The sequence below is a fragment of the Cryptomeria japonica genome, chromosome 8, assembly GCF_030272615.1.
Source record: "Cryptomeria japonica chromosome 8, Sugi_1.0, whole genome shotgun sequence".
Classification (NCBI taxonomy): Eukaryota; Viridiplantae; Streptophyta; class Pinopsida; order Cupressales; family Cupressaceae; genus Cryptomeria; species Cryptomeria japonica.
Genome location: NC_081412.1, coordinates 427498421 through 427509044, shown reverse-complemented (window position 1 = coordinate 427509044; position 10624 = coordinate 427498421).

Here is a 10624-nt window from a genome sequence, read left to right as displayed (position 1 = left end):
CTTTACCACTTAATTTTCAGAATTAAAGCACAAATATGAATTGATAATTTGCAATAGAAGGGTAGATCTGAAACAAGCATTAACATTTAGACATTTCGCAAGCTCAAAAAAGAAAATTTAGGGTTTTCATGTAATTAACCTCTAAAATTTGCAAAAGATCAAACATGGAAATATAATCAAGGCATCCAATTTTCAGATCTAACCATGAATAATCAGAAAGGATGTTCACGTCAGGTTCACCAAAATGTAAAGCGGAAAATCACGATCGAACCCTAAGTGTTCCCCCCACCACTCCAAGGAGAGGGAAAGGAGGTCACTAGGGTTGACGGTTTTCACTTAGGGGAGACTTTACATTCAAAAGAGGGGTTGAAACCCACAAGATCCAATCCCACACAATGCAAGATTGGATTCTAAATGAGTTTCAAGGGTTGTGACAGCAAGGCTACCCTCTTTTGTAAAGAATGTGGATAGAAGGATTGAGCTAGGAATGCATGTAAAGTGAGAAAGATTCACTTATAAATAGAGATAGGAATATAGGATGAGGCTGCGGACCTGGAATTAGCAGTAAAATGTCGAGATGATGCTGTCCTACAAATTTGAGCAAAATTTGATGGGACGATGGCGCCCGGTGTGCACACGGTCCTCCGAAAAATCCGCGAAATGAAGGGGGATCTATTCGTCTCTGCACAAGGATTCCAGATCTTCAATTACAGCCACATACCTGCAACCTACACATAGAAAAGAGAGGATGATTGGGGGGTTAGGGATTAGGGGTTTGCCCTTAGGTCAAACCCCAGTTTTGGAATTAACCAAGAAATGAGAATGTTGTAAATGTAAATGATTGTAATGTAAACAAGTACTGATACCTTATTGTAAGAATGTTTGTATTCTTACATGCAAAGGTGTAAATGTTGTTGTATGTTGTATGTGATCTCCTCTTCAGTGGTTGAATCCTTGTCTTGAATGCAACACTTAGCCTTGAATGGAGACTTAGAATGCTCAATTTCTTGAAGGAATGCTTGAATGCTTGAATGCTTGAATGTTTGAGTGTTTTAATATCGCTTCCACATCTTGCACACATATGTCCTTCCTCCCCAAAATGGGAGAGGAAATGTAGTTTATATACTTGCTGATAGACTGATTTTTCTGACCTTAGGTCGACCAGGAAACATTATTTCCCGAATTGCAAACATAAAGACCCGAGGCCCAAAAGAGACCGGGCCCAAAATAGGGCCATGGACCAGGGCGCTGGGCGCCATGGTCCCACCTCCCAGGATAGCAGGGTGCAAGGAGGGATCATGCCAAGCTGCAAAAAAATGCAATTTTCGGTGTCATGAACAAGTTTTGGGGTCTCCATTCAGGTTTAGTGTTGCGTCGCCATCGTGAAGACCCAAATGCAGTCGAAATTGCAAGTTTCACAATTTTAGGACGTTACATTATGGATCCATTCCATTCAAACCATCCCATCCACATATTACCAATGTCTTAAATTCTCATTCAATGGTAGATAAGTGACCATTCACGCTGACCCACAACCCTTCCAATATTGCAAACTTCTTGAAGGGAAGCACCCTTACCACTATTTTCTTAATTCACCTACTCCACCACCCCCATCTGATCCCTCAAATATCACCTTCACTTCATCTCAACCCAAGGTCAAGGTTAAAATCATTGATAATGGTTGTGGAGAATATACCCTCCAAAATACCCTCTACGTGGGCCAACTCCTACCTTCTCCCAAGACATATGGAAAGGCAAAATAAATCAAAAAGAAAAAAAACCCACTATAAAATGCAAAGAAACCACCCTTCAAAAGTGGGGCCCACTTTATGAAGAAAGAATGGAAACCAATGTAATCTCTTGGTTGCATCAAGAGGAAGATGAAGAACCAACAAAAATCCCCAAGAAGATGTATTCAAAGGCATCCACCATGGTAGATAAGATGGGTTACAAAGGGCATGGTCTTGGACCAAAAGAAAAAGGTAGAAAAGCACCCATCTCTTCAATCTCCTATAAGTACAATAGAGGCTTGTGTTTCTCTCCTATACCTAAGATTATTATCATTGGTGGCTCAATACTCCTACTGAAGTCAAAGATTTTGATGAAGAGGAATTACACAAAATTCCTTTTGAATATCGTGAGGATATATTTTATGATTCCCATGTGAACACTATTACCCCATCACCCCTCCCAATCCATCTGAGCTTAAACTTGTATACCCATAACTCATTGATTGGGGCCAATGAGGACAACCCGCCTTGGATATCTTTGTTGATGATGATGCCCTCTTGGCATTGCAGAGCATGCAAGACCTTGAGAACCACACATCTATCAATGGGATTCAAATTCATCTAGAAGATTACTTTGGTAGTCAGGTCAACTCCCCCAGTCTCAAAAATAAAAATAAAAAGAAAAACTAGAAATCCCTTGGTGGAAACCTCTCCAAGGCACCTTCAGACACAAAAAAAGTAAAAATAAAGGATGCATCTTCTAGTGAAAACCTGGATCAGGTACTAGAATATGAGGGACTTGACCTCCCTATCAAGGTTCCCCCAGATCGGGAAAAATCACCTTTATTCATTGAGGAGATAGAAAAAATCAAGTTGGGTATAGAAGACACTCTGAAGAATGTGCTCATAGCCAAGTCTTTAACAAATCAAGAAAGACAAAACTTCATGAGCTTTTTAGACGAAACAAAAATCAATTTCATTTGGTCATATGCTAATATGCTAGGTCTTGATCCTGACTTGGTAGTACATAATCTTGTTGTTCATCCAGATGCTAAACCAGTCAAATAGAAGCTACACAAGATGCAGCCTCATATTGATCTCCTAGTCAAAGCCAAATTATTAAAGATGTTGGATGTCGACTTCATCAAACCCATTTATTATCTTGAGTGGATTGCAAATATTGTACTTGTTTGCAAGCCTGATAGGGGTATTAGAATTTGTACTGACTTCAGAGACCTCAACAAAGAATGTCTGAAAGATGACTTTTTGTTGCCCAATATAGACATGATCGTATATCTCACAGCCAAACATGAGATTCTTTCCCTGATGGATGGTTTTTCTGGATACAATTAGATATGGATCGCTGAAGAAGATCAACACAAAACAACATTCACAACACCTTGGGGCACATTTGGCTATCAAGTCATGCCCTTTAGTCTCAAGAATGCAGTCCAACAACCTACCAATGAGCAATGACAACTATCTTCCATGAACTCTTGCACAAAATAATGGGAGATTATGTGGATGATCTCCTAGGCAAGTCAAAAAAAAGAGATAAGCATATTCCAATCCTAAGGTAGATCTTTGAGAGACTTGAGAAATAAAAGTTGCATCCAAATCCTAAGAAATGTGTCTTTAGAGTTACATAAGAAAAACTTCTAGGATTTATATTTTCTTGGAAAGGCGTTGAGGTAGATCCTACAAAGGTGAAAGCTATAATGGAAATGCCTCCTCCTAAGACACTCAGACAGTTGTGCAACCTACAAGGGAAACTCTAGTCTATCCATAGGTTCATTGCATAGTTGGAAAATAAGTGTCACCCATTTGCACATCTCCTAAGGAAAGATACTAAATTCAAGTGGGATTATCTCTATCAAAAGGCCTTTGATAAGCTAAAAGAGTAGCTAGCTTCTCCTCCAGTCTTGATGCTTCCTATTTCAGGACAACCACTTCTTTTGTATATATTAGCAACTATAGTGTCACTAGGGGCATTACTAGCACAAATAGATGACCAAGAAAAAGAGAATGTAATCTACTATATTAGTTGTACACTTATAGGGTATGAGCTCAATTACACCCCCATAGAAAGAGCTTGCCTTGCATTGGTCTTCAACACATAGAAGCTAAGAAACTACATTCTTAATAATAAGACTAAGTTTATCACAAAAATTGACCCCCTCAAATATTTGTTGTCTAAAGCTACTCTCATTGGAAGAACTGCAAAATGGGTCATGTTACTAAGTGAATTTGATATTGAGTACATAGACTGAAAATCAATCAAAGGATAAGTTATAGCAAATCAATTGGTTGATTCTCCTCTTCAAGGTCATCACCCCTTTATCATAGAATTCTCTAATGATGCCATTATAATTGTCACCATATCTTCAAAATGTTGGTTGTACTTTGATGGCTCTTGTACACAAAATTTATCAAGGGTAGGTATAATCTTTCTCATAAAACATTAAGAAGATTTAATCTTGAAGTCATACAAGATTTCTTTTGCATGCACCAATAATATTGTAGAGTATGAAGATTTAATCACTAGGCTCCACCTCACCATCCAATGGAGGATAATTGAGTTACAGGTTTACAATGACTCCCAATTTGTCATAAAAGAAGTAAATGATGAGTATCAAACAAAATATGACAAGTTACTCCCTTATCACAACATGGTAGAAGACCTCAAGTAGCATTTCACTCTTATCTAGTTTGATCAGATTCCTAGAATGAACAATCATGCTGCTAATATTGTGGCTACAATTGGTTCCCTCCTCCAGATGTTGGCAAATAGTCAAAAGTGTGAGTTCTTGGTTGACTTGCTCCTTATTATGGCATATGATTTCCTAGAATCTGAAATGGTGTCTGTCCTTGTTGGTTCTGACTCCCCTTTATATCAAGAAACCTTTGCCTACCTTCAAGACAAAATTATTCCCCCACACCTCACTTAAACCCAATATCAAACCTTCATTCCCCTTTCCACCTGCTACACTATTCTCGGTGACACCCTCTTTCGAAGGCATTTTGATGGATCTCTCCTAAGGTGTTTAGACAAAGAAGAGGATAAATTGGCACTACGCAAAGTGCATGAAGGTATATGTGGGGCACACTCAAGTGGCCTTACACTAGCTAAGAATCTCTTGCATACAGGATACTATTGGCCTAGAATGGAAGAATACGCATACCATTAAGTGAATAAATGTGTCTCTTGTCAAAAACCTGATGACAAACTCATGCACCTTCTTAGGATTTGCATTCATTGATGACACCATGGCCCTTCTCACAATTAGGTCTTTATCTCATAGGGAAAATCTACCCTACCACTAAGTACTTCACTAAGTGGATAGAAGCCATACCCCTCACCTTCACCACTAGAAAATGAATTTCTAAGTTTATCCTAAATTATGTCAACTATCGATATGAAACTCCTAAAGTAATCATCACAGATAATGGCAGACCTTTCAAAAATTAGGATGTTAAGGAATTATGCCAGAAATTCTCCATCGAACACCACTTTTCCACTCCATATTATCTGCAAGGTAATGGTCAAGCTAAGGCTTCAAATAAAACCCTCATTAAAATCCTCAAAAAGATAGTCAAAGAAGTTGGCCACGATTGGCACTTTCAACTCCACCTTGTGCTTTGGGCCTACCACACAAGCATCTGCACACTCATAGGAGCCCCTCCATAGTCCCTCGTCTTCAGTTTCAAATATTTCCTCCCCCTTGAGATCGAGATCCCATAACTCAAGGTATCACTATAGAACATCCTCCCCGAGGAAGAATACAAAGTTGCCAGATTACAAGAGCTTGAACTGCTAGATGAAAGGTTCCTCAAGGCCTCAAATCACCTTCAAGTATATCAGAACCATCTATGATTGAGCTATAACAAGAAGGTTTGAACTCAAGAATTTGACGTTGGTGATCTTGTGCTTATGGAAAATCAGAGAAACCTACAGGATCGTGAAAAGAAAGGCAAGTTTGAGCCTAATTGGCTTGGACCATATGTGATCACTGCAAAGTATGGATCAAGTGCCTATCAGTTGGCTACTCTTGAAGGAGAACCCTTGGATGAGCCCATGAACATCATGCACCTAAAGAGATTTTATGCCTAGTCTTCAAAGGTCACTAGTTTTCAAAAATTAGAAAATATCAAAAAAATAAAATAATCAAGAAAATATTAAAATAAAAATAAAAAAATAAAGAAAATACAAAAAAAATAAAAAAAGAAAAAAAGTAAAGAAAAATCAATTCGCCCATTAGTAAAAACCACTTTGTGGTGCTATGGGAAAGTACCTTGGTGAAAATCTAGTCTCATACACCAAGGTAAATAAGCTAGATCCATCATCTATCTAGACAAACTGGCTTTTTAGGGCTGACTTATAGAAATCTCCATCCCCCCAGCGGTCCCATAGTTTTTCCACTTTTATAGTGTTCACGAGAAAATTTTGCTTCATACCATCACATACCCTGTTCCTTTCACCTACCACCATCCATATTCCATAGTAAAAAATGGATATTCTAATGTCTTATGCACTCCCCCAGCACTGCAATATGAAGGATTGTACAACTTTACTTACCAAATAAGGGCATCTATGTAGGACGATTCCCCATTTTGATCACCCACTCCATTTACTCAGTGCCTTCTTGTACACTATGAAAAAGACATTAGCTTATTCCAGGTTGTGAATCCCTTCCCCGCTTCTTGCTTCTAGCTAGTTGGCTCCTTCATTCTTCAATCCATGTCACCATATAAACCTTTGAATACCTCATCGAAGGATATCAAGGTTAATTGTATCTTCATTAAGAAAATTCATCCGCTAACCTTGAAAATCCCCCACCTTCATGAGATAATGAGTCTTTGTTTGAAATATGAATAAGGATCATCCCATCACACTAAGATTTCATCCCGTCACACTGAGCTTTCCCTCAATCTCTAAGCTTATCACATCAAGTTGAGCTTCTTCTAGACTTGCACGTCACCCAAACACCCATCCACATGAGTCCAATCAAATATTTATAGTCAGTACCACATCCACATACATGTGTCAATACTATCTGCTCTATTACCTACTCAATCCTATCAGTTACTCCTACCCATTGGGATACATCCTTCTCATGTCTGACAATTTATCCATAGTCCTAATTCCTACTATTGAAAAGAGATGTAAGTTGGCATTGTGCATTTTGTTTGCATGATTTGGTATGTTGCTTTTATTTGCATCATTATGTCTTATGACTACTCCTATCTATGTCTTCCAAGATCATTCTATATCTTGGTATGTTTCAAGTGGGTGTATATTGGGGCATGTTTTTATGGTATGGCATGTTTGATGGTTTCTCCTATACAAACCTCCAATCATGTACCTATATCTTTATGGTGTTTACATGGTTGTGTCCAAGGGATACCTATTGTCTGAGAGTCAGTCCATGCCTTGGAATCTCATGACATCTTGATTCCTATAATCAGAGATGTAGACTATCCTTGGCAATATCAAAACTAGGTTTCCTCTCCACATATGCACAACAACAAAATCCCCCCATTTCACCCATATCACTTGCATTTTATCCCATCTCCCCTGTCATTTTATATTTTGGAGATCTCAATTTATTCATCTTTCCTATTTCTTCTATCTATTCATGTATCATTGTATTATGGTTGGAACATTCTAAAAAAATCAAATCATCTCAGTTGCATATAGTTGCATTATCATTTTTCATATAGTGGCATTTTCATATACTTACATTTTCACATAAATTGCATGATCATTTCAAGTTCATATCTTACAAGAATGGTAAGGATAACCATTAATTGGTTTCTTTTATTTTTATAATCATTAATAATCACACTATTCAATCTAAAGCATTTGAAAGTAATCACATTTTGGTATGTTAGTCGAGAACAAGTTCAACACACTTTCTGTCTATTGTGTCTGTAATACTAGTGGTTGAATAAGGGCTCTTGTTACATTACAAAGCACTACATGATCAGTTGCATTCATTTAGATGTATTCATAATTGTAATTGTATTTACGTAATTTAGGTGCATTATATTATTAATTAGAGATTCTTTTCATCGTAGTAATCACATTTTACTTTAGATTCATTGCATTGTCATTACAATCATCTATCATTTTAGTTGCATTTATTCATTTATTATTTTCTGGGTGCATTTCATTATTAGGTACATTAATTCCATCTTTTCATGTTCATGTGTAGTATCATGTCATTACATTGTATTTTCATAATGCATCCATCACATCACATACATAATGCATGTATTTAATACATAGAGGGCATCCATTTGCATCACATACATCATCAATAACTATATTTCACAATCATTGTTAGGTCCCGGAGACAACTGAGAGGGGGGGGGGGGGTGAATCAGTTGTCAGATAAATTTAAACCAAATACAACTTAACCAAACTTAATGCTTAATACCGGTAAACTAAACTTTATGCCGATAGACAGTTTGTCAGTTAATTGTAGTACCGGTAAAGATTAATGCGTGAAACAAAAAGACAATAATCATCCACAACACATAACACCAATGTTTGTATGTGGAAACCCTGTAAGGGGAAAAACCACAGTGGGAAACCTTACCCACAATCAAATGATACTACTGTAGATAGTATGTGTATACAAATGGGGTCTGCACATGCAAAAAGGCCAAGCTCCTAGAGCTCACTATTCAAACACAAATGGGAGTCACACTGACTACAATTGGATGGTTAAATCCAACGAATATGTACTGCTCAAAATAGCATCTTCATATGCTAGATTCAGTACCGGTGTAGTTCTGATTGTCTTCACAAATACCTTCCTTCAACCTTCAGATGATGTTTGCATGTATAGCTCTGCTTAATCTCGCATATACCTTCTTATAATATTTTCCTTAATCGCATATCGATCTTACATATATACCATAACCAGAGACATATTTTAGTAGGTTGGCTATAAAAGATATTACAATAAAAGTAATTTACAAATTAATAACCGATGCAATATTCGATTCAACATGTCAGCTTAATGCATTTACAACATTGCTAAATCATCTCCAAAATGTGTCATGTTGATCTGGAATAGATAAGTCTATCGGTGCTTATTCTGGACCTATTTGTCGGTAATAGCAAATATGCAAACTCAAATATACCAACAAACAATTCTCCAAGACAACGTGTCCAAACAATGTCTTCGACATAACTAGATATTCTTCATGTCATTCCAAGTGCCTGTAAATAATATATCCTGTCAGTGGATAGAATACCAGTGACTATGCATAAGTCACTTGCTTTGCCAGTGAATATTGCCAAAGTTGATAAGTGTTGACATCAAGTGTTGACATCAATGACAAAACCATATCAATATATCCAAAATACCAAAAATCTTCCCCTTTGGCATTGATGGCAACACAAGATGGAAAAACCATCAAAGTGCCAAAATAGAAATGCCAAATACCAAAAACCAACAATCTCCCAAAAAGAGATCATAACCAGAAATCAAAATTCAGATACAGAGAGAAATTAGTCTCTCCCCTTTAGGAATATGTGTTATCCTTGTGTTTTTCTTATGTTTTTCCATATCAATCTCTCCCCCTTTGACATCAAATGCCAAAGAAATACAAAAACTAGGTTCAGATACAAAATACCAACCAATGTACCAATTTCTTCAATAGATCAACTTCTCCCCCTGAGAAGTAGCTTTCTCATCAAAAGCTAGAGTAAACGATTTCTCTGTTAATTATGCTAGTTGATGACAAACATCAACTGTCTAAGTCTCTATCGGTGGGGGTATGACCCCAAGCTGGTCTCTAAGATATTCAAAAGTCTCCTTAGGCAGAGGTTTAGTGAAAATATCTACAATTTATTCTTTAGTATTCACATAAATCAGTTTTACTTCTTTTGCTTCAACATTCTCTTTCAGAAAATTTAGTTTGATAGAAACATGTTTGGTTTTAGAATGTAGTACCAGATTCTTAGCTATATCAATTGCTACAGTGTTATCACAATAGATAATTATAGGTTCCTTTCATTTTACCTTTATATCCTTCAACATTTGTTTAAGCCATAATACCTATGTACAGTTAGTTGCTGCTGCAACATATTCTAATTCAGCTGTTGATAAAGATGTACAACTTTGTTTCTTACTCAACCAAGAAATTAATCTATTTCCAAGAAAAAATGCTCATTCGGTGGTGCTTTTTCTGTCATCTACATCTCCTGCCCTTGCATCTGTGTATGCACATAAATCAAAGTTTTCATCTCTAAGATACCATAAGCCAAGATTTTTAGTACCTTGTAAGTACCGAAAAATCCTTTTAACTACTGATTCATGATTTTCTTTAGGATTACTCTAAAATCTAGAAACAATACATATTGCATTCATAATAACAGGTCTTGTTTGTGTCAAATACAGTAGACCTCCTATCATAGATTTGTATCTTGTCGGATTAACAGGTTCTGATTCATCCTTCAAAGATAATTTATCAGTTGTAGTCATAGGTGTTCTTACCGGTTTAGAGTTTTCCATACCAAATTTCTTTAACAACTCCTTCAAGTACTTAGATTGACTCAAGAATATACCATTATCAATTTGTGAAATTTGCAATCCTAAAAATTTTTTTACTTCTCCAATCATAGAAATTTCAAATTCTTGTTGCATCTTTTTAGAAAAGTATTTACATAATCCATCTTCTCCTCCAAAGATTATATCATCAACAAAAACTTCTATAACCAAGATATCATCCTTTGTTACTTTATAGTATAAATTATTGTCAGTATTACCTTTAGAAAAACCAATCTTCAAAAGATATTTATCCAATCTAGCATACCAAGCTCTTGGAGCTTGCTTCAATCCATATAAATCTTTCCTTAACCTGCAAACCATATCTTCATT